Source organism: Anastrepha obliqua, chromosome 5 (genome assembly GCF_027943255.1).
Source record: "Anastrepha obliqua isolate idAnaObli1 chromosome 5, idAnaObli1_1.0, whole genome shotgun sequence".
In the NCBI taxonomy this organism is placed as follows: Eukaryota; Metazoa; Arthropoda; class Insecta; order Diptera; family Tephritidae; genus Anastrepha; species Anastrepha obliqua.
This window is the reverse complement of record NC_072896.1, coordinates 41,782,379-41,809,553: the sequence shown is the minus strand read 5'-3', so window position 1 is coordinate 41,809,553 and position 27,175 is coordinate 41,782,379.

The following is a 27,175-nucleotide window of genomic DNA, read 5'->3' as shown; positions in this document are numbered from 1 at the left end:
ATTTGAGGAGCAAATGGGCATTTATCGGTAATATGTATTTTTTTAAAGAGTAGACCTTGGTGCCACACTCAGTCGAAAGCCTGTGAGATGCCCAGGAAAGCAGCTGAACAAATTTATTTTTGGCCGAGCGCTGTTCCGGTAGTAGCAATGCTGGTGCTAAATTTTTTTAATTTTTTTTTTGGATCTGTAGAAGAGGTGATCTCAGGAAGAGGTAGAGCGGAGTGGGTAGTATCCTTTTTAGTTTATATAACAGTCCTGAGTGCTAGACTTTGCCAAACGCTTGCTGTATATCCAAAAATTTGGTGGAACAATACTTTTTCTCCTCCAAACATTCCAATATAGTTTTAACAACCCGACGACTTTTCTGCGGCGTACCGTGCATCTGCCTGAAACCAAATTGATGATCGGGAATGATTGATTGAGTTTGCATACTGGTAGTAATCTTCGAAGAAATATTCTTGCGAATATTTCCGGGAATATTGCCAGCAGACTAATCGGCCTATGTGAGGACAACTCATTTTCAGGCTTTTTTGGCTTGGGTATCATTATTATTTCAGCATATTTGCACCGAGTTGCAAAACGGTTCAGCATAAAACTGCCATTGAAAAGCAAAACTAAAAATAACAAACATTTCTTAGGAAGTTTTATAACTGTGCAAAAATCAATATTGTCGTGACCAGGGGACTTTGAGTTTTTTAATCGTGTAATTTCGGATAGTTTTACCCAGGGCATCGGTTTGCCCATAGGGCAAGGACAGTCAAGGTATGATTCAATACTTTGATGGCCAAGCTAATGTTGAATGGCTTAAAAGTTTCTCTTAAATGGTTGGAAAAAGCAAGTACTTTGCTTTTAATTCATCTGCACCATGTGCTGTTGACATCTTTACAGAAACCTGTCGTATTGGACGCTGTTTCAAGTACCTGATGGCCTTCCAGAGGTTATACTCATCATTTCCATTTGGATCGGCATTTTTAAGATAGTTTCCAATGGCTTCTGCTTTCAACTCAGAGAATTTGCATTTATGTTATATCAGTCGGAACAACAAAAACAACAACAAAATCCTGGTTTAATATTTACAGGAAGACCATTTTTAGGATATAAACGCAGCACAAAGGCGATTAATCGAAATGTCAAAATGTTCAGCATTTCTTAACTGCTATTGCATCACCTATCAGAGGTAATTACTGTTTGTCGGTTTTGCTTTTCATGCTTTATTTTTATGTCCCGGGAGAAGTTCTCGACCCGATTGATTTGAAGTGGCTTCGCTGGATATTCCATGACTTTAGTTGGCTCGGATCCAAGTACCGACAGTTATATTTGGTCTATATATATAACTAATGGTCTAGTGGTCTCTATTTTAGTTTCGTAAGATTACACTACTTCACTTTCAAGATATTTATGGCCTTCATACAAGAATTGTAATCACTGACAATTTAGAATTTCTGAAAACAATTGAATTAAAACTACTTTCATACAATGTAATTTTAAAACTGATAAGCAAATTATGAATTTTATTTCCTAATTTAACCAAAATCGAATCCTCTACAATTTCAGCCACTGAATTCATGTACAAAAGATTTTCTCATAAGAAATAAAGAATATGAAAGAAATCGCCATCACAATTTAAGCTACAACTAAGCATACGAATTAATAATGTTTGTAAATTTGTAAATTAAGAATTATTTTTGAACGCGCTCTGTTCTATTAATCGAAAATTGGTCGCAAGATCTTCAAATGATAACAGCAAACTCTAAATGACAACGAGCAAGAGCCGTCAACAGCAGTTGCTAGGTAGCATTTTAATGTACCATACTTTACATTTAAGTTAATTATTCTTAAAATTTAATCATTCGAAAATTGATATAAGTTGAAGTAGGCGATATACTTACTTTTTTGTTTTCAGCAGAAATAGCCTTACCACCTTGAGTAACCTTGAGAACAATAAATTAATTTTAATCTGGGTCCCCGGACATCGGAACTTTGAAGGAAACGAGAAAGCGGACTAATCTGCCAAGATGGGGATCTGCCATGCATAACAGTCTTGCAGAATCGATATTCACACCACTAAGTGCAATCAAGAATGTTATTTTTTTAAAATATCTACAAATTCCGCTATTTGCCGCAGATGAAGGGACAAGGCAACATGCAAAAAAAAGTTGGTAACGGGGATGTAGCAACAAAATGGTGCGGAAGCGTTACTTGGACTCTAGATGAATCACGACTTTAACCAACCAAAGTTTTTCTACATGAATAAGTGAATAAATAAATAAATAAAAATTAGTGTTAATGCCCAATGGCGTTATAGTCGTGGTAACTGGTACCATTTTGAAAATAACTACTACAAGGTGACGCGATATTAATCATCCAGTTTTGTTTGTGATTGTTTTTTTGCTAAGTAAAACAAAAATTATTTTGAGGAATATTTAATGGAAATCTCAATTCTGATCTTCACCCGCTCCATTGTTTGTCTGTTATACTTATACTCTCTGTTATACTGTCCAGTTCACATTTTCCGATAGGGTGATTAATTTTGCGCCACCTTGTTCAATGCGTTTCAGCATGTAGACATATACCCAGGTTTAGGTACATCCGCACACACATAAGCACCTATGCTTTCAGAGAGCAGAAAAGTTATAAAACAGTCACCACTACTTTTTCAACAACTTCAATTTTTCATTTCTCATTTTATCTAAAAATCAGTACTTAACCAGCCATATTTATGGCATACAAAATACCCAAAATCAGGGTTGTCTTGAAATTTACATAATTGGTTTTATCTAGCAACATATTACTTGCATGCATGTGAGCACGAACGTATGTGCGTGCGGATGTGTGGGTATTTTCCTATGAATAGATTTCCTTATCAATTTATCATCGTGTAAGTATACACTTTAATGAACGTCGCCTGCTACCAATATACACGATAAATGTGATAAAAACAATGCAAGAAATTTAAACCCTTGCACACACGGCAACATATACACGCACGCACACATACTAAATAATGTAATATGGGAAAAATATCAAAAACAAAAAACAAAACACGAATCAAAACACCATCCGATTGTCAAGAGAATCACTTCGAACATGAGAAATCGATACGACAATAATATATTTATATATGTATGTATGCGTGTGTGTGTCAGTTTGTGGCCAAATGTGTAGGCATGCCCAGTTATTGGTTACGGTCGTTAGGTCGTTTCAACACTAACAATCACGGAATACCGATTGAGTTTCCAATCCTCTGCTTTCCTTTGCCTTTTTCTTGACTTCGCTTCATCTACAAGCGAAATGAAGGAGTAAATACTTAATCAATAAGACGCGATAAGCAGCAGCGGCCCTGCGCGACATACTGCAAGCCATACACAAACACACGCACACACGCTTGCATACAAGTGCATGCCCGTGCACAACTAAATGCTCCGTCGGGCTGTAAGACAAGGTTAATGTCGTGCTGCTTCCAGGGAAATGTTGTCGCAATGACAACAACAATCCCAGCACAAAGTAATAAAAATAACAAGACGAACAGTTTAAATCGATGACCGCCGAAAAGATCTTTGGCAGCAGCTTTGAACGCAGAGAATTAACAGAATGCTGTTCCAAAATGAAATTGATAAAAATCTCATAATCTTAGTAAAACAAAAAAAAAATGTGCTGCATGTTGAAGAAGAAGCAACTGCTCAAGGAAACCAAAATAACTGATGCTGCGAAAGTAGTGGTAGTATGTATGTATGTATGTGCATTGGACCGACATTTTCACATCCAAGGAGCTATGGGCGACTAAGTTTGATTAAAAGTAAGCAAGGATGTCGCAAGCTCGCGCATGCCTACTGTCAGCGTCAAAAGAAAGTGTACGCCACAAAGGAAAATGTTTGACTATTTATTCTTTCATTTTTTAATTTTAATTTTCTCAAACGGGTGTAGCGCCTTCCAAGTTATAGAGAAAGCGTAGATCCGAGAAGACTAAATACCATTTTTGTTGCTAGTCGAACACTGATTAAGGCACTGGCCTCAGCCCGCATCAATTCAAGATGCAGGATGTTGCTCTCGCTTATCCAACAACACAACACCACCCTTTGTTGCGTCTCCGGCCACTCTGAAGTGGAGAGAAATGAGAGGACGGATGAGTGTGCAAGGAAAGGCGCTGAGTCTGACCTTTAGCGAGTGATAGAGGACATTAGAATGATCAATAGAAAGTGGTATTTGACTACTAGCTGCAGAGTTTCTTAAGCACTCTGGCCAAAATGTAATTTTAAAAGGACCAAATGTCTGCTTGGATTCAACAGATCAAGTACTGGCGTCCACGGATCATACTATTGGCATTCTAGCCAGTAGAATGGGTGTACAATGTACTTCTGCAGGAGTTGAGAAGATGAAAAAGAATTTAAAAGAGAAATATCTTGGCGATTATATCTTTGAAGACCTGGGAAATTTGTAAAATGTCTTACTGGAGGGACTGGTTACCTTCTTAAAAAGATCTAAGTGGTTTAAGCAACTTAGTTAGGTGATAGAAATCAGATGCAGGTATCACAATGGGATTTAGGGCTACCGAGTGTCTTGTCCTAGACAAGCCACCTGGCTAACCTAACCTAAAATTTCACACTTCTTACTCAGAACCTTTATATAAAATCCGGGTATGTAGTATACTCGAAACATTCAAGTCCGTAGCAGTAAACTTAAGTAGTACAGCAGATCGGCTTATCTGCATAAACGTTAAACTGAAGGATGCAAACAAAAGCTATTACGCACACCTTGAACTGTTAAAAAAAACTCTTGCCATGGATGTGTAAGCTGCAGATTTATTTGATCCTTATAAGGCCAATAGCAGAGTACTGACTACTAAAGTAAAGGACTATCGCTTACGCTTTAAGCGTAAAATTTTGAGGAGAGTATCTGGTCCAGTACGAAAGCCTAATGGACAAAACATAGAGCACTTTGTGCAGGCGCAACGTCTTTGATGGCTAGGAAAATTATCTCGAGAGATGACAACATAATTGCAAAAAATATTTTCAACTCTCGCATTTTGAGTAGCAGAAAGCGCGGCCAGCCACCAAGAAGGTGAGCAGATGGTGTGGAAGACGACCTGCCTAACAATTAACCGAGACGTATGGACCGCAATAGTAAGAAAAGCACTGACTCACTCCGAGCTGTACTGATATATAATAATTTTGTTTCTGTTGTGTGCCTAATGGCCGACACTTCGACCTAAAAAATCTTTTGAGTCCTATATGGTGATGATGAAGATGGTGATACAGTTTTATAGCCCAAGCCTCACATTGATTTTAGAGAAACGTTTTGTTTTTTTGCCAGCGATCTTGCGCATTTTCTCCGTTTAAAAAACGTGCGACACTTTTTTTTATATATAATATATTTAGCTTCTCTTCCAATTTGAGTTGGCCGTCTTCATGTTATTCCACAAATGCAGGGATCTACGCCGCTTCCGAATGACGGATGATTTTTTATAAGCAGCTTTTTCATGGCAGAAATACTCTCGGAGGTTTGCTGCGTTGCACATCTTAGAAAATCTTTTTCTACCACTTAATATTTCTTGCCCGCAATTAGATTCGAACCTTGGCTCTACCAAATGGTAGGCTCTCACAACCCATCGTTTAAATGTTGCATTATTCTTCTTCTTCTCGATTGGCGCGATAATCGCTTAAGCGACGGGCGCCAATTAGAAACACCTAGCGAATCAATGTCCTGGTCCACCTGATCTTTCCAACGCACAGGAGGCATTCCTTTTCCTCTGATAAGTTCACCAACTCGCACCGCATTGAATACTTTCAGAGCCGAAAGGTTTGTATCCATTCGGACGACATAACCCAGCTAACGAAGCCGCTGGATCTTTATTCGCTATGCTATGTCTATGTCGTCTTATAAACTCATACATCTCATTGTTGCATCGCCTGTGATACTCGCCGTCGCCAACGTGCAAAGGTCCAAAAATCTTTCGCAGAATCTTTTTCTCAAACATTCGAAGGGATACCTCATAGGATGTTGTCATCGTCCAAGATTCAGCGACAGCGCCAGTGTTAGTTTTCTTCGTCAAGGGACGAAGGAGGAACATTGGATTAGACCCCGGAAATTGAGTGTTTCATAGGTAGAAAGTGCTAAGTCGCCTTGAGCTGTTTTCGGAAAATTGCAGAGAAATATTTATGCCGGCATTATTTTTCTATCAGAGCACGTAATCCAGCGCCGCCACATACATATGTAGTTATTTATATAAAATGTAAGTATGTATATATGGTACTTAGTTGTGCATGTATGTATGCGTATGTGTTTTGTTAAGAAATCAACGCAAAGTTTGCACGGAAAATTTTAAAACTTATCATAAATTCGAATGGCGCAAGCAATACAGCAAACTACAATTTCGGTAGAGTATCAATACCAAACCATTTTTATACGTACACACAGACTATCAACAAACGCAAACATTTAGCTAAGTTTGGCGCGTTCCCTCAACTTGGGAGCTGAGCTTATAAACAATCCAATCACGTTTGGCCATGGCCTGTGGGTCACTAAAAATCACAACAATAAAATGAAAAAGCAAACTGAAATCACGAACGAACAAAAATCACAACTTTACTACATTCTGCCTATGCACACCAAAGAGCACTGTGCGAAATCGGAGAGGGTCGATAAAAATGCAAAGCGTGATTCAATAAGACCGAAGATATTCTGATTTTTTTAATTTCATCATGTTTTTCAGCCTATGGCATTTACGTATGCAATAATCAATTAACTACCCACCACTACTTCTCTGGCCACACAAGATTTCTATGACTCTTCGACATAGCTCAGGCTGTATATCATTTGTAAGGCCTATGATTTCGTTCTTCAACTCTGGTCAGGTCCGACTTTTCACTACTCTGACCTCCGAAGTGCAAATTTTTGAGACGACTGTCACTTGTGTTGTCAAAAGGCTCCTACACCTAAATATTAAAACGCGTTGGTAGAGCTCATTACAAAAAGGGTAGAAAGCAAACTATTGAACCAAAATAGGACGAAAGATTATAGCAAGGCTAACTTTTTGGGGATATACTTCATTTCATTCACAATTTCAGAGTAGTCATGAAGATTAGATAATAAATAGTCTGCCAAAAATACCTTGGTGATGGTTTGCTTGACTTTGCTTGACTGGGTCAAACCAATGATTTTGAGAATATGAGCCAAGAGGTTTCTTAACAAATGTTGTCTATTCTGGTCATTCTCAATTGAATATACCCAAATGAATCATATATGTGGGCATTGTTTCTTATACTATATGTAGATAAATAATTGACGTATATATCCTTCGTTAAGTGTTTGGCCTCCTCCGATTTGTGGTGAGCTACCTTAGAACGGCAGTGGCTTTTATGAATAGATAGCAGAAATACAATCAGAGGTTTGCCGGCTGAGGGGCAACCGATATTAGGAAAAACGTTTCCTATCATTTGATGTTTCATGCCTGTTATGAGCAACCGCTTGGTTGTCGCGCACAAACACACTCAAGTACGGAGGCAGCGATTCGATAAAATCCTCTTTACTAATTTTGGTTGCATCTTGACAGAAGCAAATAGCCTTAATTTCGGCTCCTATGCATTGCGTGCCACTAAGAACTTATTGATTTTGCTTCCGCTTGCCAAATTCGTGCATTATGGTATCAGTTTGTGTATCAACTCAGCCTGAGAATATCTGGTTGAAGAATCAGAAACTATCAAGGCCTCTTTTAGCTAGACCATGAAGAGGCTTAGTCTCTCTCAAAAATAAACTACAAAAATTTCAAAATAGTTATTGATTAAAAACAACAGAAATATCTGTACTCAGCCTCATAAAAGAGAGTCGTTATATGTCAAACTTCAGCCAGCTATTATTGAACCTTTAGCGGTAATGAAAATGTGGAAAGTATACAAAAAAGATTAATAAAGTTTTGCATCAATGCGTTGATTAAAAATACTAATTTTTTCGCGGAATATGACAGTTATTTTTACAATAAAAATTCGATGAAGAAAAAATCGTTACTCGTAGGCTATTGTAATGGCTTGAAAAATGATTAACTGTGAAATACAATTGTTTGGTACTTTTTGTTTAAATTTTTATTATCATTTTACATATTCGTACTAATAAAAAAATCAAACTATGTACCATATACCTGTATTTGTGTGTCTGGAATTTGTTCGATTTGATTAATATTCAATATATGATTTATTTCTCGAAATATTTTTTTTCGCTGCATTAGTTTTCATTACTAAATTACAGTTGGAACCGTTGGTTCGGACGCCATATTATTCATTATGGGATATTCTCATCGTCCAAGCTTCTGCATGGCGCAGAGGGGACTTATAAAGTGTTAGTTTTGTTCGTCGAGAGAGGACTTTACTACTCATTTTTCTACTTAGTCCAAAGTAGCACATATTGGCAAGAGAGCTGCGCCGTTGTATTTCAAGGCCGCTAGTATTATCGCTGCTAATTCTGGGTCCTAAATAAACGAAGCTTTCAAAATTTTAACTGCCAACAGAGACGTGAGCCCCGATACGCGACTGCGCCTACTGCTTATTTGAAGAGTGTCCCAAAACTAGAATTTAATACAAATTGACTTTTCGGTTAATAAAATTATGGTTGTGTCAATGAATTATATGAACATTGTATTTGAAACGCGAAATGAAGTGTAGTATTCATTATTCTACACCACTTTGAGAGACTTTCTTGTCTTTAGTAAATTATATAGGTTCTTCATAAATTCGATTGTGATATTTGTACTTAAATATGTAATTGGCGCTGATACCCTTTTTTGATATTTGGTCGAGCTCCTCCTCCTATTTGTGGGAGGCGTCTTGATGTTGTTCGACAAATGGAGGAGCCTACCGTTTTAGGCCGACCCCAAACGGCAGATGGTTTTTTATAATATAAGGAGGAGGCAGAAATACACTCGGAGGTTTGCCATTGTCTGCCCAGGGCGACCTGTATTAGAAAAAAGATGTTCCAATTGGTGTTTCGCGGTTTCGAACATGTGATTCGGCTACGGCGGACGCTTAATTTCTCGTTTTTCTCTTTATCAAAAATAATGGGCATACATATTTTTAAAGCCAAGTATTCTTCGGCATTCATATATTAATTAGATTTATGTATAGGGGGCTTTGCCCAATTGCTAAAAATGTGATATGGATCTGTGATTCGTGGAAAGAGTTCGTATCACTACAAACATTTCTTTAAGTGTACAAAAACATTGGCCTTCTCTTAGGATCGCGTGTTGATATTTTGTCCTGATAATGACGACCACAATCAATTAAAAAGGTAAACATGTGCCGTTTTTTCCTCATTCAGCTTCCAATTTCAGGCTTGTTTTTTTCGTTTTCTTGCACTTCACTCTCATCGGCCTATCGTTAATTTTGACATTTTCCTTGGCCAGGGATGCTTCGAACGCAGCATCGATGAAATGATATTTTACACAGAGATCTTAGCGAGTCGATTAGGGTTTTTGAGGTTTATAAATCTTGCTAGAATGTGTATGTTTCTTTCTCTACGTAGGCTAAAAAAACATGTGATTTATGTTTACAAAAAAAACTTCATCAGCAATAACGCTTACACGCTCTTGAGCTGCATGTAGGGAGGCGATAAAAACTAGTTGCCTCGACTAGCCTAGAGCACAGCGCATAGGGTTAATACGAATCTTATCTTGGTGGCATGCAACACGGCAGCATAGTGGAGTTTCAAGCACAATACAATAACAATTAGATACCAACAACAACCGCTTATCGTCGTGGGAAGCTGAAGTTGGTTTAACAACTAAAACTGGAATTGAAAATGGCAATAAACAAGCGGCGAAACAAACAAATGTACAAGTAGAAAAAAGCGGTAGAAGAAAAAGTAGTTAGCACACAAAAAATGAGGTTAATGGAAAACGGAAGCAAAATCCTTTCATCTTTCAGTTTTTTTCAGTTTCCACTCCTTTGAAAGAACGATTATATTTGCCCTTTGCAAAATTGCGATTTCCATTAACTGTTGTGGAGGCACGAGTGGCATGAGTATGCGCTGTTGGAGTTAAATACTCCTGACCTGAGTTGAATAACTTTGCAATTACAATAACAACGGTAATGGGCGTGTAATGAACACGTTTGCCTTTGTGCGAATGAGCGTTCGTTCTCGCTCTCGCTTTCTTTCCAAATCCCAGCTCTGGGGCGATGTGGTTCTAACTTGCCGCACACATACGAAATGAGGCACGTGCAACAGCACTGAAAGCAGTAGGGCTGTATTATAATGAGGGAAGGGGGAGCGAGCGAATGATTAAAGCTTACTGTGCAATTGTTTTGTCAACAAGCGCAACTAATGGTGGAGAGTGTGGCAGGTGAGCTCCTAGAAAATAGTACAAATAAGAGGAAAAATTAGTGCGATATGCTGTATATGCATGTGTGTGTGTGTGTGTGTGTGTGAAAGGGCAAAAATTGGGTTAAGTCCCTGATGACGGATTTCAAATGTTCTGTAAATATAACTACAAACATACATTTGTGCACTAATGAAAATATGGACAGATTTTGAGTGGTTTTATGATTTTTTCTTTTGTATGCGAAAAATTCTTTCTGAATTTCACTCGAGTGTGAAATTAGCAGCAGATTAAAAATTTTAGACAGATTTGAAGAATGAAGCGAAGAGGAAAAAGCAAAATTGTTCAATGCGGAAATTTACGAATGGATGCAAAATATATAATTGGTTATAATTGGATATAATTGAAGGGCTCACTGTCATAATTGGCTTCAATATTTTTGTTGCTTTCCTGAAGAAGTCAAAAGATCGCATTGAGTGGGGATTCTATGCCTATGGTATAAGACAAAGACGGTAATTTCAATAGCATAAAGAAATCTTACACCGATTATGTGGTTCAAAATCCATTAAATCCCTAGTAATATTTCATATTTTCTAATTTTCTATTTTTCTATTATTGTTTAGTTTTAATTAAATGAAATTATTAATGTATTTCGGTATACGTTTCATCAGAGCGCTACTTCGGATGAGAAAATGTGGCTGCATCCTCAGAATTTTTTCACAATTAGCCTTCAACAGACTACGAGGGTCGTTTGGAAAGTCCGTGCAAAGACAGAGGCATAGCACTACTGCCACGTATCGAGATTATGTTTAGTTATTAGCATCCCTTGAATAAGCCTAAAAGGGGACTAAGTCGAAAAAGGAAAGAGGTTTACTCCAAACAATTAAGTAGTTTTTATTTTTGCACGGACTTTTCAAACGACACTCGTAAGCACCTTGAGTTTCTACGCATCATTAAGCAAACAAAGCAAACACAACTTTTTTGTTCTTAGCTATTAGATGTGAAACTCTTCTTCCGCCGTTTTCCGAAGTATGACTGCAGTGGTGCATAAGCACTAGTCAAAATGGACAGATGTAAAATATTCCAAAGGATCTTGAACATCTGTGAACATAACTACAGAGCCGCATTAGTGAATTTATGTTGTTGCCTGTTAATTTTTGTGCCTGATTCTCGTTTGCCTAATTTGCGTCAAGCTTTGATCTTCTGCTACCATTAGAAGAGAATAGCGGCTAAGGTTAGATTCGGCGATACTGTAATTAGCGAAAGAACGTGCGGTGAGCGGTGGGAATGCTTCAAAAGCAGTAACTTTGACATCGAAGACCGGCATAGCCATAGAAGACAGGCAATTTTCGAAGCTTCACAAGTGAAGCCACTACTTCATGAAGACTTATCACGGAGAATTGACGAAAAATCCGCCATAGTATCAAGAGGGATACGACAAAGCTATTTTCGCACTTAGCTTTACATTGTAATATAAAATATATACATATGTACTTAGAAAAACAGAAGTGGGAGGTCTTACCTAACTTGGTATACGCTCCAGACTTTGCTGCGACTATCATTTATTTCGATCAATAGCTCTGAATGAACAACATTTTTACTCTTATGAAGAAGTTAAAAAGGGTTGGCCTTCACGAAATTCATTCGCAAGTATTGACGGCCACCTTGGAACTCGTTGTGCCAGTGTTTCACAGTGGCTAAGTGTAGTGATGCAACGTCAAAAGTCGAAGTGTTACTTCAAGCTCATCAATACACTCCTGTCTTGATAATTCACATCAAAAATTGTAATAAATCATCGGGCGAAAATTTTCACGAGTTAATTCCATCTTTTGAACCAGATGAATTCAACTCAACGAAAAAAGAGCAAATTAAGGGGTAACACCACTGTAGAAATTTCAAAAAATTGATTTTTTTTTTATAAGCTTAAAAAATTCTTTGAACCTTTTAAAATACAGAACAAAAAGTTTTATACGTTACCGAAGTCTATATCATAAATATTTTAAGCTTTTAAACAAGCGTTAGTGACTGCTACCTAACGACTTCTCCAAATTTCCAAACTTTAAACGCGTTTTTCTCAAAACACGTTTTCTGAAATTGGCACGCAGCATAACTCAAACAATTTTAAATATTTTTAATCAGATTTTTCACTATGTCTGTATAATAACCTTCTTAAGAGAAGAGCGTAGGGGATTTTCGATAGATTAATTGAAACGATTGTTATAATTATTTAAGTGCCGTTTTTTTAGTCCAAAATAGAGTTTTTTCCTTCAAATGCTTGCTAATTCCACAAAAATAAATATTTTTTAAATCCCCTACGTGTTTCTCTAGCTATTCTTATCTAGATTAAGAAAAAAAATGTTTCTTTGTTCCAGATTAAAATTTGCACCCTCTGTGCTGCGTGCCGCGGAGCTCCTTCAAGAGAAACCACATTACAAAAATGTCTCCAATGCCGCCATTTTGTAAAATTTTTCGATCAAACTTTGTAGTTTTTTATTTTAGTATATAAGTAATAACTTCCCAAATCAGAGTGATTGTTTCCCCTTTCCTTCTATAAAAAAATTCTTTAAAAATCGTGTTTATTTTACGCGTGTACAGTGGTGTTACCCCTTAAGCTCGTAAGTGAAAGCTTTATATGCAAGTTTATGCTAAAAAAATATCAAGCTTTTCGCTAAAAATATCTACGTCGAGCTCATCAAAGGTAATGTCCGAAAGGCAAAAAATATAAAGGCAACCCTCGTACATTCATTTATTTTCAAAATGTAGCTACGAGGGGTGCCTTTTATATGTCGGGAACAAAAACAAATTTTAATCATCGAAAATCACTTTATTGTTTTTCAAAATATTCTCCATGAAGATCTATACACTTTTGCATGCATTTGAACCAATTGTCGAAGCACTTTTGCCACTCTGAATGAGGTACCTCCAAAACATGCATTCTGAATGCCGCAACCGCTTCTTCAGGTGTCGAAAAACCTTGACCTCTCAGTTTGTTTTTTACGTACGGGAATAAAAAGAAGTCATTCGGTGCCAAGTCAGGACTATACGGCGGATGACCCATTAATTCGATGTTTTGGGTGCTCAAAAATGCAGTTGTTTGAGCCGATGTTTGAGAGCTCGCATTGTCCTGGTGAAGAGTGATCCGTCTTTGGCGATTGGTTTTCCTAATTTCTTGGAAGACAACTGGCAAACAAATGGTTGTGTAGCACTCAGAATTTACTGTTCTGCGTTGTTCTAGTGGTACGATTGCGACATGTCCAGTTCCTAAATTGTGTGGGATCCAACGCGAACAAATTTTTTGACAGTCAAATGTTTATGGAATATTGAATGTATGCTGGTCCCACTTATGCCTAAGATTGTCTCAATCTCACGATAGGTCACATGACGATCTCGCAATATCAGTTCGCGCACAGCATCAATGGTTTTCGGAACAACAACTGATTTTGGACGACCTTCACGAAATTCGTCTTGGAGTGAACTACGATTACGATTGAATTCACCATACCATCGATAAACACTGGTCCTTGATGGAGCTTCATCGCCAAAAAATGAATTAAGTTCATCCATTCAATGTTGCTGAGTTAATCCACGTCGAAAGTTGTAAAAAATAATCGCACGAAAATGTTCACGATTTAATTCCATTTTTGGACCGAGATGAATCTTTTAAGTTAGTGTAAACAACACAAATAGCGCTAGTATTTCAAAACGTTCTGAGTACGTAAAAGCCAAAAAATGTCAAACTTTGCGATGCAGCTGTCAGTTGCCAGATTGCAACACCAGGGTTGCCAAATTCCGAAATATAAAAGGCACCCCTCGTATTTAAAGCATACTTCGGTGTTGAGCAAAGAATTCTGTCTGCCTCTGTATGCCATTGCTGTGGGGCTTTCCACTTTACAAAAATTACAAAATTACTCTTCCGTGTAACCGAAGTGAGGATCCAACCGTCAATGATAAACTATGATACAAACATTAGTCGATTTGGCTTTAGCATCTAAGAGCCAGCAGAACTAATTGATTTTCAAATGCTCTCATTTGTTGGAACTTCAACCATCTCATCATCATTAGTGTCACTATCAGGGGCTATCCAATTCGTTCCAACCTCCAATCATCAACGCTTGCAGCACACTTTCAAAACTATTAAAAACTCGAGTGCTTAATCGTTAAACCTTTCAGCCTATTATTGCTTGTTTTACGTTTTAAAATGAGACACAAATTAAAGAATCTCATCAAACACCGGCAAACTTTTCAAGCAGTCAGATTGGCTTAACGTTAAATCTTTTGTTTTGTTTAGTCATTTATTTGGTTGTCGTTTGTCGAAATTTTATTCTACGGTTCATGGTGAATATACACACATACATATACATATAGATATTTATGAGATGTATATTGTGTGCTTGAATATTCATGGCCCGCCGTTTAAGATCACCTGTGGCGTTTCCATTGTATACGCGCAGGCGCACACACACGTGCACACCAATCCACCAACAACGATAAGATCATAACAACGACAAAAAGGATCATTTATCAGCGGCGACGACCTGCGGCGTTTTTCACCGAACAGCTCAGACATAAGAGGGCCAAAATAACAAACAAGCGAATGGACGGTTCAAAGCGTGTGTCATACGTGCAATCATACAGTTAATGTGTGTGAGTGTGTGTGGTAGACATTCATGCCGACTACTACCAAAACAAATTTCATGCTAAATGCGAGACGATTGATTGTTATTGCCAAATACTCACGCGCTCACTCGTTGGGGTTCAGTGAAGAAAAATATTCATATCCATTTCGTATTATTGATTTTTACTGTCTTAATTGCCTCGAATTGGCAGCAGCAGCCGCCGCCGACGTTTGTAAAGGAACCATTGTTGTTGCTAATGATTGTGAGTGGAGATCATTTGTTTTATTTATTTCTCGATAAAAACACCGAACAACGATAAACTAATGAAATAACAACAGATGAGACAAACGTCTAACTGCAGAGCTTTGCATATCACCAGAGCAACAGCCAGTGGAGCCAATTCGTCAGTCTATATGAATAGGTATTTGGAAGGATGGGCAAATTTATGCAGGGCCAGATGCCGCACAGCACTTTTGCTGCTCCTTATTCACTTATAGGTGCACACGGAAATATTTAGTTGCACGAGTGTTGCTGTGCAAGAGTTCTTTCACATATGTAGGTGTGTATGTATGCATATGTAATATAGACAAAAATGAATTTATAAACGCATGCAGATGTATGCGTACCGGTGGCACATTCCTCGAAGCCGCCGTGGAAATTTAATACCTACTCGTGTTTGACAGTGACACATTTATGACTCTGCTACCCGCTGCGTCCAGAGCGTCATTTCTCCAACACGAAATAACCATGACGGTGATGTGTGATGGGCATCTTGTTACCACACTTGGGAGCAATATTTATAACTAATCTGCATGGTTTGTACCTAATGCATATATAACGGGTGCTTTTTTGGATACATACTCGTAAAAACAGAGGATTCAAGATGTATTCAGCAGACGGTGATAGACATGAAGGTTAAGGTAGCAGTAATCTCAGAGCCTTACAAGATTCCATCGCGCAATGATTGGGTCCCATTAATGACCCAAAAAATAGCAATATGGGCATGTGGTGCCCACCAGTTTCAAAAACGGATACAGCAGTTGCGAGAAAGGGCTTCGTTTGGGCTCTTATCAAAAGTTGTCATATCTGCAGCTGCTTTGCACCTCCCAGCTGGACGATTCCTAAAAGAGTTAAAAGAGCTCCTGGACCATATTGTATAGACTGCGAGTGGCCGTCACTCGGTCATCATACGCGCGACTTTAATGCCGGGGCAGTACAATGGAGTAGTAAGAGAACAAACGCCAGAGGCGCCGCTTTATTGAAAGCCTTCGCTCCGCAAAATGTGGTCATAGCCAACGACGGAAGTACAGGCACCTTTCATAGGTATAATAAAGAATCCATCATAGGTATCACTCTTACGAGTAGCTCTTTGGCACGCTGCGTCAAATGGAAGGTCAGCGGGGGGCACATACCTTCAGCGATCATCAAGCGCTAGTTATAGACATTCTGGTAGAAAAACGAGACAATCATTATATTTCCTCTAGTAAATCGCTGCACCAACCATGGAGATCAACAGCCCTGGACCAACCTCTATTCGAATTTGCTTTAAACGAGGTCATAGAGCGCGAACAAGAGGAGCAATCAGCAACAGAGGCAGCAAATAGGCTCGTGCAAAACATAGTAATAGCCTGTGGAGCATCGATGGCTCGGAATAAAAAGCCATCAAAGAACTAAGGCAAAATGCTTCAGAGAGAAGGATCTGCCAAAGGCTAAGGAACACTACGGAGCACGAAATAAGGCTGGTAACTTTTAAGAATCTTAGAAAACAGCTAAATAAGGAGATCCGGCGAAGTAAAACAGCCTCATTTTATCAGTTCTGCGACGAGGCAGGTACAAACATATGGGGTAACGAATACATATTCATATTCCCTAAAGGAAGGAGTGGGCGGTATCCAACATTTGGTGACAGGACATGGCAAACATGTTTACGGTTGGCTCCAAGTTGAACCGCAGAGTTGGTAGGGAAGTGTGCTGCGAGAAAGCAATCCAGGATATCTGGTTGTGGGCTAGGTTGGTAGTTTGCCACGTAGAAATTCATCCCCAATGAAAACTAACCAAAGCCTCGGATGAGAACTGCATACTCTGATAGAATACCGCTACTTTGGTGTAAAATTGACGCAAAACCTTCGTTTCAAAAAATACGTGGAAAACAGGAATTGCCTAGTAAAAAATAGAATAAATGCAACTTACAGGTCTTTTCTAAGCAAAAATAAGAAATTCAATTATATCTTTTAAACAGGATTTTTCATCTGTCCACAAATATGCTACAGGGTGCGGTACTCGAAGTGTAACCAATTAAAAAGGCCATAAATTTAGTTTGGTCGGATATTTTCAGTTTTTTCGCCAATTGATTGACACTTCGTCGGGGATCCCGCTCAAGTCGCTTCTCCACTTTTTGAACCATTTTAATGGTGCGATAAACTAAAACTTTTTTTACTTTAAGGTGCTCGAGCTCAGGAACAACTGCTGGTTGTGGTTACGATTGAAATCTATTACTGATTTTCTTTTTCCCCGTTTACTTTCGGCAGAATGCTTCCGCGCGCTTGTAAACAATACTCTGGACAGTCATTTAGCCAACTAACAGACAGCTGATGCCCGTGCATGAACTGCGCGAGCGGTCTGAAGTTGGTTACACTTCGAGTACCGGACCCTGTATTGCATTTTCGTAGAATCTGACACTCCGAATTGTCATTTATATGCATAGCAACTTCACCTTGGATAAATCTTTTTAAAAACTTATTTGATTGCGGTACGTTATACCATATTTGAGAAAGTTTCATATAAGTCATTAAGAAATTATTGATATTTTAAATGGAATTGGTGCATTTGGATAGGACTGTCTTCTTTCGCATATCACTGTTTTGAAATATAGGAGTTTAATTGTAAACGAATACTGTTAAATTTTTATGTTTCTTTTATTTTCGTGTATATCTCAATTTGTTGTAAATTTTACCAACAGACGACCACAAAGTCATTGTCGTAAAAATTTTATAACTATTATTTTATCATAATCATTGTATCTATCTCTACTCGTAAAACTTGTAATGGGGTGCGAGTGTTAGCCAAACTAGCTATCCCAGTAAACGCATGGTTTTGGCTCTTCTGTTCAAGTCTTACAACTGAGCAGAGTTAAATTTTTTTTAATTTTATTTTCATTACAAAAATTAGTATTCAGCAAAGAATGTCACAGTGTGCTTTGGCCGTGGTTGAGTGCGAGATGATGTGGCTCACTTCTGCCTAACTAAACTTGTTGCAATTTCCCAGCTACCAATGCACCCCGAAAAATGCACTGTTTTATGTTGTATGCATATTCGGTCGGGGAATGCATTTCGAATACATAGCCTTTTTCGCTCCCAAATGTAAACCACATCTTCACGTGGTGCCTGCTGTTCAAAACGAGCAGGGCTCTGACATCCGATCATAGGCGGTATAACATTAAAACGTTGCGAAAGGAAATGCTGTAGCCACCCAAGCAACTAGACTCCTTTCTGGAGGTTCAGCTGGCAGACCCAGCATCAGAATCGGATGCGATAGACCAATCACCTGCTAATCTTAAAACAATCTGGCCATTTTTTTTACTAGGAATCACACGAAATAATAATAATATTCGGTCTATACAGCTCTGAACTATTTCTTTGGCCTATGTGAGGTCATTGTTCCAGGTCTACGTGAATAAGCCAACAACTATGACAGACTTAAAAACCAACTCAAATGCTTGAAGAAGTGATCGTTCCAGGATGCAGCTCAGTCGCTTCCACGGATGATATGTATGTCTGGAATCATTTTCCCACCAAAGGGAATGATAAAAAAATAATCTAACGATTAAAAAATAATTTTATAGTTTGAGAACTTATACGTAAGCTCCTATGTAGTAAATTGGAAAAGCAATGAAAGTCCAAGATTTATCAGTTTTTGCTGCTAATTTAGATACCACTTCACCCACTCATACTTTCCATCTTCATACTTGAAAGGAACTTGAACCTGCGCACCTTCGTACCCAGAGCTAGGCTGCTCCGTGTAAACTACTTTTGTTCTCCAACTTCATTTCGAACTTCATCTGTATGTACTTCATCATAGGATTTTTTTTTAATTTTCTATAAAGCCAGGCTTTTTTATTTAAGTAACTGATTATAGATGCTTTCCATTTAAATTCAACCGGGCTATTCGGGTCATGCTCTTCGATTTCGATGTAACTTAAATATGTTGCTCTCTGGTCAAAATAATGAGACACGTATTTTTTTGTTCGCCCGAAAAAATTTTTTTTCAAGAGTTATCGGCAATTTTGTTTTTCGCCTCAAACTCGATTTTTTTTAATTATATAAGAAAATTTTTTTTTTAAATGCCCATAACTTAGTCAAAAATGAACCGATTTTAATAATTTTGGGTTCAAAATGATCGTAATTACATACACAAGCGACTTCATGTAGAAACAATTGCAAAAAAGTAGTTGAAATTTTTTTATTTAGCAAAAAAGAAAAAAAATTGAAATTTTTTCGAAATTCAATATTTCAAAAAGTGTATTTTTTTTTTTTTTATAACTTTTTCCAAATCAAAAAGACATCTCAAACTTTAATTGAGCTGCATGCCTAGTAGCTAAAATGAGTTGTTTTTGAGTAATGAATTTTTGAGTAAACACCCTGTTTCGCAGTTTTTGTTTTTTGCAAAAGAAAACATTTTCAACTACTTTTTGCAACTATTTCTCCATGAAATCGCTTATGTAAGTAGTTACGATTATTTTGAACCCAGAATCATTCAAATCGGCTTATTTTTGACTAAGCTATGAGCAATTAAAAAAAAATTTCTTATATAGATTCTTTCCATTTCAATTCAAAAGGGCTTTTCGGGACATGTTCTTCGATTTCGATGTAACTCAAATATGTTGCTCTCTGGTCAAAATAATGAGACACGTATTTTTTTTTTTCGCCCAAAAAAAATTTTTTTCTAGCTTTATCGGCAATTTTGTTTTTCGGCTCAAAATCGATTTTTTTTAATAATATAAGATTTTTTTTTTTTAAATGCTCATAACTTAGTCAAAAATGAACCGATTTTAATAATTTTGGGTTCAAAATGATCGTCATTACTTACACGAGCGATTTCATATAGAAATAGTTGCAAAAAAGTAGTTGAAAATTTTTTATTTTGCGAAAAACAAAAAGTGCGAAACAGGGTGTTTACTCAAAAATTCATTACTCAAAAACAACTCATTTTAGCTACTAGGCATGCAGCTCAATTAAAGTTTGAGATGTCCTTTTGATTTGGAAAAAGTTATAAAAACAAAAAAATACACTTTTTGAAATATTGAATTTCGAAAAAATTTCAATTTTTTTTCTTTTTTGCTAAATAAAAAAATTTCAACTACTTTTTTGCAATTGTTTCTACATGAAGTCGCTTGTGTATGTAATTACGATCATTTTGAACCCAAAATTATTAAAATCGGTTCATTTTTGACTAAGTTATGGGCATTTAAAAAAAAAATTTTCTTATATAATTAAAAAAAATCGAGTTTGAGGCGAAAAACAAAATTGCCGATAACTCTTGAAAAAAAATTTTTTCGGGCGAACAAAAAAATACGTGTTTCATTATTTTGACCAGAGAGCAACATATTTAAGTTACATCGAAATCGAAGAACATGACCCGAATAGCCCGGTTGAATTTAAATGGAAAGCATCTATAGAGTTTATTTACCAGAGGCCTCATTCACCAGAATTAACTTTGTAGTTATAATTAAAAATTCGTCTTATCCAAAGCTTGTGGTTTTTATTCCACTTCTCACAATAAAATTGATGTTTTATGGACTATGGACTAGGACTATGAATAAGTTCGTCCTGTTTTTTTTCGAAATTTGAAACTTTATTGACGTAAAATGGTTACAAATTTAATATTCAAAGTATTGTCCATCGCTTACTACTACTTTTTCCCATCTTTCTGGCAATTCACGGATTCCCTTTGTGAAAAATTCGGTCGGTTTTGCCGCAATTCACGAATCGATCCATTTTTTGACTTCATCGTAATTACGGAAGTGCTGGTCAGCCAGGCCATGTTGCATCGATCGGAAGAGATAGTAATCGGATGGCGCAAGGTCTGGACTATACGGCGGGTGGGGTAGGACATCCCATTTGAGCGTTTCTAAGTATGTTTTGACCACTTGTGCAACATGTGGCCGAGCATTGTCATGTTGCAAAATAACTTTGTCGTGTCTATCGGCGTATTGCGGCCGTTTTTCTCGCAGTGCTCGGCTCAAACGCATCAATTGTCGTCGGTAGACATCCCCCGTAATCGTTTCATTCGATTTCAGTGGCTCATAATACACAACACCCAGCTGGTCCCACCAGATACACAGCATAACCTTCAGGCCATGAATATTCTGCGCCGACGTCGATGTTGAAGCATGGCCAGGGTATCCATACGTTGCCCGACGTTTTGGATTGTCGTAATGGACCCACTTTTCATCGCCAGTCACAATTCGATGCAAAAAACCCTTTCTTTTGTGCCGTTGAAGCAGTTGTTCGCATGCCATAAAACGGCGTTCAACGTCTCTTGGCTTCAATTCATACGGCACCCAATGGCCTACCTTTCGGATCATTCCCATGGCTTTTAAACGTTTGGAAATGGTTGATTGATCAACTCCCAAAGTTTTTGCAACCTCTTCTTGCGTTTGAGCCGGATCTTGATCGAGCAATTCCTCCAATTCGGTATCCATGAACTTTGGCGGCGCACCCTCGCGTTCTTCGTCTTCCAAGCCAAAATCACCACTTTTAAAGCGTGCAAACCACTTCTGGCACGTTCGCTCAGCTAGAGCATGCTCACCATAAACTTCCACCAAGATACGATGACTTTCGGCTGCTTTTTTCTTCATATTAAAATAATGAAGAAGAATTCCCCGCAAAAACACATTATTTGGCACGAAATTCGACATTTTCAAGTGTGGTAAAAATATTGTTGTTTACGCTTCAAATAAAAAACTTATACTGACGTTTGTGCCTTACGACAGTAGCTCTCCAATGAATGTTTGGAAATGTGGATCGATGGAATAATAATCAAGTTACGCCATCTGTTGTAATAGGACTATGAATAAGTTCCTTGCGGTTTTACAACAGATGGCGTAACTTGATTATTATTCCATCGATCCACATTTCCAAACATTCATTGGAGAGCTACTGTCGTAAGGCACAAACGTCAGTATAAGTTTTTTATTTGAAGCGTAAACAACAATATTTTTACCACACTTGAAAATGTCGAATTTCGTGCCAAATAATGTGTTTTTGCGGGGAATTCTTCTTCATTATTTTAATATGAAGAAAAAAGCAGCCGAAAGTCATCGTATCTTGGTGGAAGTTTATGGTGAGCATGCTCTAGCTGAGCGAACGTGCCAGAAGTGGTTTGCACGCTTTAAAAGTGGTGATTTTGGCTTGGAAGACGAAGAACGCGAGGGTGCGCCGCCAAAGTTCATGGATACCGAATTGGAGGAATTGCTCGATCAAGATCCGGCTCAAACGCAAGAAGAGGTTGCAAAAACTTTGGGAGTTGATCAATCAACCATTTCCAAACGTTTAAAAGCCATGGGAATGATCCGAAAGGTAGGCCATTGGGTGCCGTATGAATTGAAGCCAAGAGACGTTGAACGCCGTTTTATGGCATGCGAACAACTGCTTCAACGGCACAAAAGAAAGGGTTTTTTGCATCGAATTGTGACTGGCGATGAAAAGTGGGTCCATTACGACAATCCAAAACGTCGGGCAACGTATGGATACCCTGGCCATGCTTCAACATCGACGTCGGCGCAGAATATTCATGGCCTGAAGGTTATGCTGTGTATCTGGTGGGACCAGCTGGGTGTTGTGAATTATGAGCTACTGAAACCGAATGAAACGATTACGGGGGATGTCTACCGACGACAATTGATGCGTTTGAGCCGAGCACTGCGAGAAAAACGGCCGCAATACGCCGATAGACACGACAAAGTTATTTTGCAACATGACAATGCTCGGCCACATGTTGCACAAGTGGTCAAAACATACTTAGAAACGCTCAAATGGGATGTCCTACCCCACCCGCCGTATAGTCCAGACCTTGCGCCATCCGATTACTATCTCTTCCGATCGATGCAACATGGCCTGGCTGACCAGCACTTCCGTAATTACGATGAAGTCAAAAAATGGATCGATTCGTGGATTGCGGCAAAACCGACCGAATTTTTCACAAAGGGAATCCGTGAATTGCCAGAAAGATGGGAAAAAGTAGTAGTAAGCGATGGACAATACTTTGAATATTAAATTTGTAACCATTTTACGTCAATAAAGTTTCAAATTTCGAAAAAAAACAGGACGAACTTAACCATAGTCCTATTAAAACCGCACGAACTTATTCATAGTCCTATTATTAAGCTTTTTTATTTAAACTAAGCCGCAATCATACATTTTTTTCATAAGGGAAAACCGGTGGCAGAATTAGGAATTAAAAATCAGATTAGAAGAAAATTGCAAATGATAAAAGTTTATTTCAATAATTATTACAAAGAAGAATAATTCTTTAAGATTATTTCCTCTAAATATTAACCGTTACAGGATGTGACGCTCTTGGAATCTCGCCTCCATTTTTTTTTTGTTTTTTTTATTATTAGTATTTTTATTGCAACTAGTATAACATTTCATATATATACTAACGAGCAATTTTTGTGGAGTTTTGTTACAACAAATAATTTGAGTTAATCCTCAGCAAAATACAATTCATACTTTTAACTGATTTTTATTTATTAATTAGTTTAAATCTAGAGGTTTTTTACGTTTGAGCCTTCGCTTCCATTTTGTACTATCGTTAAGAATCAAGGCTTCATTGTTCACATGCTTGCTTAGTCGCTCTGCGTGCGACTTTGTAAATTTCTTTATGGTTGCCGTAACCGAATCAATATTGAGGTCACGTTCTAGATCTTGCGTCCTAATATACCATGGAGCACAAACTGCATGCTTGAGTGCATTAGTCTGAAATCTTTGTATATGCGCTGTGTTACTATAGCTGGTGCAACCCCATAGCTGAATCCCATAGGTCCAGACAGGTTTGAGAATTTGTTTGTAAAGCAGTATCTTGTTGGGTGCGGATAACGCTGATTGCTTACCCATTAGCCAATGCATATTTTGGAATTTTAGGTCCAGTTCTTCTCTTTTCTTTTTCACGTGCGCACTCCACCTAAGTTTCGTGTCGAGCGTCATGCCTAGATACTTTGCTGTATTAGAGTATGGTACTTTGATGCTGTTAATGTATATTGGCAGGTAGTTGATCTTTTTGTTTGTAAAGTTGATGTGTACAGACTTTGTTTCGTTCAGTTTAATGTGCCATTTATCTGTCCAATTGTATATTTTATTGATAGCAAGCTGCAGTTGTGTAGTAGACTCTATTTCTGTCTTTCCGACGGTTAATATTGCAGTATCATCAGCAAATGTTGCTATAAAGCAATTTCTGCTGTTTGGCAAGTCGTGAGTAAAAAGTAGATAGAGAAGAGGTCCAAGCACACTTCCTTGCGGCACACCAGCTTTTATCTCTTTCAGTTCAGAGAACTCATCTTCGTACCTGACGCGAAAATAGCGCTCAGTCAGGTAGGTTTTTAGGATATTAAAACATTTTGTTGGCAATACATTCTTTATTTTCCACAGCAGGCCAGCATGACATACTTTATCGAAAGCTTTAGAGACATCGAGAAATACAACCGAACAGACATTTTTTTCTTCAAATGTGTTCTCGATGATACGAGTTAATCTGTGAATTTGGTCAATAGTTGAGTGGCGCGCGCGAAATCCAAATTGGTGTGTTGGTATTATTTGTTTATTGTCTATGATATTGCTCAGGCGCTTTATCAAACATTTTTCCAACAGTTTTGACAAGATGGGCAACAGTGAAATTGGACGATATGATGCTACATCGTTTGGAGGCTTTCCTGGTTTTAGAATCATGATGACATCAGCTATTTTCCAATAGATTGGAAAGTATTGCAGCTTAAAGCAAGCATTCATTATGTTTGTTAGCTTAGTAATGATGTTTCGTGGAACTTGTTTGAGGACTTCGGCAGTTATTAAATCAAACCCGGGAGATTTCTTCGATTTCAACTTTTGTATCTCGGTGCACATCTCATCTTCAGTTATGGGTACTATATCGCCATAATTATCATTGGCTATGCCATCATTATTTAGTATTGGTGATGTGTCGCTATTGGGTGTAAAGATTTTTGCTAGATAATCTGAAAATATGTTTGCTTTTTCTATGTTGGTTTTCGCCCATCCATTATTGCCTACTTTGATTGGTGGATTATGGTTAGCTGGCTGTTTAAGCTTTTTGGTGCATTTCCATAGTGAGTAGTTTGTGTCTCTTTTATTATTTAATTGCTGTGCGTAGTTTGCAAATGATTGATTTTTGTATTCTTTAATTTTATGGCTGAGATCTTTCGCTGCTTTGTTCAAAGCTGCTTTATCAACAGGTGATCTTGTTTGATGCCACCTACGCCGCATTTTTCGCTTCTTTAGCACCATTTCTTTTATATCTTTTGTGTATTTGTGGCCGGCGGAAATTTTCGTTAAAAGAGGTGTGCTCGACCAAGCAGAGTGTTGTATTTCTCTCGTCAGTTTTAAAACTTCGTCATCTATCTTTGTTGTTGATTCCATTGGAAACGTATTGTCTTCAGATTCTTCTAACATTTTGCGGAAATAACCCCAGTCGGTAAATTGACTAGTTAATTTGAGAACTGGATCACGTAACACTACCGTTTCGCTGAGAGTTAGATAGATTGGCGAGTGGTCTGAATTCATGTCTAGCCCATTTTCAACATTAAGATAAGCACTGGAGACTTTTCTGGTGATGAAGAAATCGATAAGGTCCGGATTTTTTTGTGGATCAGATGGCCAATACGTTGGCATCCATGAAGATGCAGTGTTACAGTTTGTTTGTTGAAGCGCTTTGAAGAGCTCCCTTCCTTTAGTGGTTGTTAGCCTAGATCCCCAATGGATATGTTTAGCATTAAAGTCACCGCCCATAATGAATTTTGTTTTATGACGCTCAATAAGATGGACATATTGATCGTATTTGATTTGGTGCCTTGGAGGACTATAAACAGCTGTCAATGCTAGATCACCTCCAGCATTAATTGTGATGGTGGTGGCTTGGAATTCATTGGTGCTGACTTTTTCTTGTTCGTAGTGTTTAATATTGCTTCTAATAATTACGGCACTTCCGCCTCGGGAACTGTTGCTTGGGTGAATAGTGTGGTAAGTTTCAAAGTTTTTGATCTTGAAAAAAGTTTGATTAGTGAAATGCGTCTCAGCAATTAAACAAATGTCGATTTTTTCTAAATTGAGAATCATTTCCAATTCTTGCTGGTGCTTTGGAAGACCGTTCGCGTTCCATAACATTATTTTTAAAAAATTAGGCATGTGTAATTGAGTGATAAATTTTAAATTCAAGATTTTGCAACCTTTGCTCCAGTGATTTGTTAAATTCTTGTTGTTCTGTTAGCTTTTGCAATATTTTTGAAAGTATATTTTCTTCATGTGTAGTGACATTTTCGTTAGTTTTTGCCACTTGTGAATAGGTTGGTAGATTGGAACTGGTATTGGTTTATGCGATATTGATTTTGTACTAGATTCATCTTTATTTTTCTCTCTTCCTTTAGTTTGGCTTACAGCCTCAGTGTTATTTTTCCGCTGTCCGATTTTTTTGTCGCGAATTTTTTGTAGTTCTTTGGCTACTATGCAGCCTCTGTAGCTAGCAGGGTGTGCTTCTCCACAGTTGCAGCATTTTGGCAGCTGCTCCTTTGATTTTGTGCATTCGACTGTTTTGTGCTTCTGCGCACATTTGACACAGCGTGGCTGCTTGCCGCAATAATTTTGAGTGTGTCCGTAGGACTGACATGACTTACATTGAGGAATTAATGTTGTTTGTTTAATCGCTTCAATTTTGACAACCGCATGTAAGATTGTTTTTATTTCAAATATCTTTTTAATATCTTCAATTGATTCGAATGTGAGTAGAAACATATCTAGTGGCTCCTTTGTTTTCCATTTTAGCTTTTTAACTGCATTAGTGATTTTTAGGCCTTGTTTTTTAAGATCTTGTATGATATCAGTAGGATCGCACGAATGATGAAGATTTTTTGCTATAACTTTTATTGGTCTTGTTTGCTTGTTTTCATAAGTGTACCAAGAGATGTTTTGTGTTGATAGCGACTTTGTAGTCTTTCTATAATCATCTGGATCAAATGTATTTATTTTATAGATCT